Raw genomic sequence first — 3,727 nt, forward strand, 5'->3', positions numbered from 1 at the left:
TTTTAGAGGTCACCTCAGGCCGCTTACTGGAAAAAGCTCATTAACAATTTAAAAAATATGTATGAGATATTCAAATGATAATATTTGGATATAATTAGGTCAAATAAATATGTTGTTTAAATTAATTTCACTGTTTTTAAAAAATGTTTTTAAAAATGTGGTTACTAAAAAATCTAAGATTATGTATGTGGCTTGGATTACATCTCTACTGAACAATGCTGACCCAGAGTGACACTTTTTATGCATAAATTTTCTCTTCAATAAAATAAAGGAAATAATTTCTATAGCATGTCCCTTTTACATTGCCTCAATATAAAGGTATTTGAAAAGGCTGGAAACAAATTTGCATTCATTTATTCATTCATCAAGATATGTGATGTATTTACTATGTCCCAGACATAAAACTAGACATTCCTGAATAACTCCCAGTCCTTGCCTTTGGCAACTTGTGGACAGAGAGACTTAAAGGGTGATTTGTTTGGTAGGCATACAAAACTACTTAAACCCGAGAAAACTTCATGGGAAATGCTCTTGCAGCCTAATTCTCACAATGGTGTATCAATAATGTAATAATTTACGTCTCTAAAAAAAGTAAAACCAGGGCTTCCCTGGTGGCGCAGTGGTTGAGAGTCTGCCTGCCGATGCAGGGGACACGGGCTCGTGCCCCGGTCCCAGAGGATCCCACGTGCCGCGGAGCGGCTGGGACCGTGAGCCATGGCCGCTGAGCCTGCGCGTCCGGAGCCTGTGCTCTGCAACGGGAGAGGCCACAGCAGTGAGAGGCCCACGTACCGAAAAAAAAAAAAAAAAGTAAAACCAGCACAAAAAACATCTGAAAATTCACCTTAGGAAGATCTTTGTTTAACATGTTTTCATGAACCAAGAGGCGTTTCAGTTCTGATTTTTTTTCCCCGCTTACAAGCTGTGTGACCTTGATAAGCCCCTGAACCCTATGGGAATCATAATCTCTCCCCCATAAACTGGATTTACCTCATTAGATTGCTCTGAGGATCAAACAAGATAATATGTGTGAAAAACTAATATAAATATGAAGGATAATTATAATTATTAGAAACAATTATGACCATTAAGTTAAAATGAAGGTACTGAGAAAAGAGCAGTTTGGGGACCCACAAAATAAATTTTGGCTTATATAGATTCTTCTTTTTTTTGGCTGTGTTGGGTCTTTGTTGCTGCGTGGACTTTCTCTCATTGCCGCAAGTGGGGGCTACTCTTGGTTGCGGTGCGCGGGCTTCTCATTGCGGTGGCTTCTCTTGTTGCGGAGCACAGGCTCTAGGCACACGAGCCTCAGTAGTTGCAGCACGCGGGCTCAGTAGTTGCGGCTCATGAGCTCTAGGGCGCGGGGGCTTCAGTAGTTGTGGCTCACAGGCTTAGTTGCTCCACAGCATGTGGGATCTTCCCGGACCAGGGATCGAACCTGTGTCCCCTGCACTGGCAGGTGGATTCTTAACCACTGCGCCACCAGGGAAGTCCATATAGAGACTACAAGAAGCCAAATAAAGAAGCATAAAGATGCAAAGTATAATACATGATATTAAGATCTAACCCTTCATATGCTTCTAAATCATTAGAAAAAAATTGCCTTCAAGAATGAAATGAATTCCTTTGCTGTGCAGAAGCTTTTAAGTTTCATTAGGTCCCATTTGTTAATTTTTATTTCCATTTCTCTAGGAGGTGGGTCAAAAAGGATCTTGCTGTGATTTTTGTCATAGAGTGTTCTGCTTATGTTTTTCTCTAAAGACTTTTATAGTGTCTGGCGTTACATTTAGGTCTTTAATCCATTTTGAGTTTATTTTTGTGTATGGTGTTAGGGAGTGTTCTAATTTCCTTCTTTTACATGTAGCTGTCCAGTTTTCCCAGCACCACTTATTGAAGAGACTGTCTTTTCTCCATTGTATATCCTTGCCTCTTTTATCAAAAATAAGGTGACCATATGTGCATGGGTTTATCTCTGGGCTTTCTATCCTGTTCCATTGATATCTATATTTCTGTTTTTGTGCCAGTACCATACTGTCTTGATTACTGTAACTTTGTACAAGATGAAAAGACAGCCCTCAGAATGGGAGAAAATATTTGCAAATGAAGCAACCGACAAAGGATTAATCTCCAGAATTTACAAGCAGCTCATGCGGCTCAATATCAAAAAAACAAACAACCCAATCCAAAAATGGGCAGAAGACCTAAATAGACATTTCTCCATGGAAGATATACAGATTGCCAACATGAAAGGATGCTCAACATCACTAATCATTAGAGAAATGCAAATCAAAACTACAATGAGGTATCACCTCACACCAGTCAGAATGGCCATCATCAAAAAATCTACAAACAACGAATGCTGGAGAGGGTGTGGAGAAAAGGGAACCCTCTTGCACTGTTGGTGGGAATGTAAATTGATACCGCTACTATGGAGAACAGTATGGAGGTTCCTTAAAAAACTAAAAATAGAACTACCATATGACCTGGCAATCCCACTACTGGGCATATATCCTGAGAAAACCATAAGTCAAAGAGAGTCATGTACCACAATGTTCATTGCAGCACTATTTACAATAGTTGAGACATGGAAGCAACCTAAGTGTCCATCAACAGATGAATGGATAAAGAAGATGTGGCACATATATACAATGGAATATTATTCAGCCATAAAAAGAAACGAAACTGAGTTATTTGTAGTGAGGTGGATGGACCCAGAGTCTGTCATACAGAGTGAACTAAGTCAGAAAAAGAAAAACAAATACCGTATCCTAACACATATATATGGAATCAAAAAAAAAAAAAAAGGTTCTGAAGAACCTAGGGGCAGGTCAGGAATAAAGATGCAGATGTAGAGAATGGACTTGAGGACACGGGGAGGGGGAAGTGTAAGTTGAGATGAACTGAGAGAGTGGCATTGACATATATACACTACCAAATGTAAAATAGATAGCTAGTGGGAAACAGCCACATAGCACAGGGAGATCAGCTCGGTGCTTTGTGACCACCTAGAAGGGTGGGATAGGGAGGGTGGAAGGGAGATGCAAGAGGGAGGTGATATGGGGATATATGTATATGTATAGCTGATTCACTTTGTTATAAAGCAGAAACTAACACACCATTGTAAAGCAATTATACTCCAATAAAGATGTTAAAAAAGGAAAGAGAAAGACTCCGTGCTTCCACTGCAGGGGGTGTGGGTTCGATCCCTGGTAGAGGAACTAATATCTTGCATGCCATGTGGCCAAAAAATATATATATATAAAGAACAAAAAGTATAAACTGTGAAAAATCCAAACATTAAAAATGTGTTTCTTGCAAATAAAAATAAAATAAAATATGTTTCTTGCAAATAAAATAAAAATAAAATAAAATGTTTAAAAAAAAAGAATGAAATGAACAGAAAGCTCTTGGAGGAAACTGCTTGGGGGCTATATTTTTGATTAAAAGTTTGGCCTAAGGCCTTATTCTTTGTAGCAATCTAAAAGAAAAAATAAAAGGTAGTGCTTCTTGTTAACTCTTGTGGCCTTTTGATAAATTTTAGTTCTGTCTCTTCACCTAGCCCTATAAAGATAATAACATCCTTGGCTATATCACTGGATTACAAAAGGAGAAATGTAAATGACTAGTCTAGGGCTGCATGAAGGGAATAGCTTCCTTCTAGATCTCCACAGTCCAATATGGTAGCCATGTGTGGCTGTTGGACACTTGATATGCAGTAAGTGTAAAATAC

Source organism: Delphinus delphis, chromosome 13 (genome assembly GCF_949987515.2).
Source record: "Delphinus delphis chromosome 13, mDelDel1.2, whole genome shotgun sequence".
NCBI lineage: Eukaryota > Metazoa > Chordata > Mammalia > Artiodactyla > Delphinidae > Delphinus > Delphinus delphis.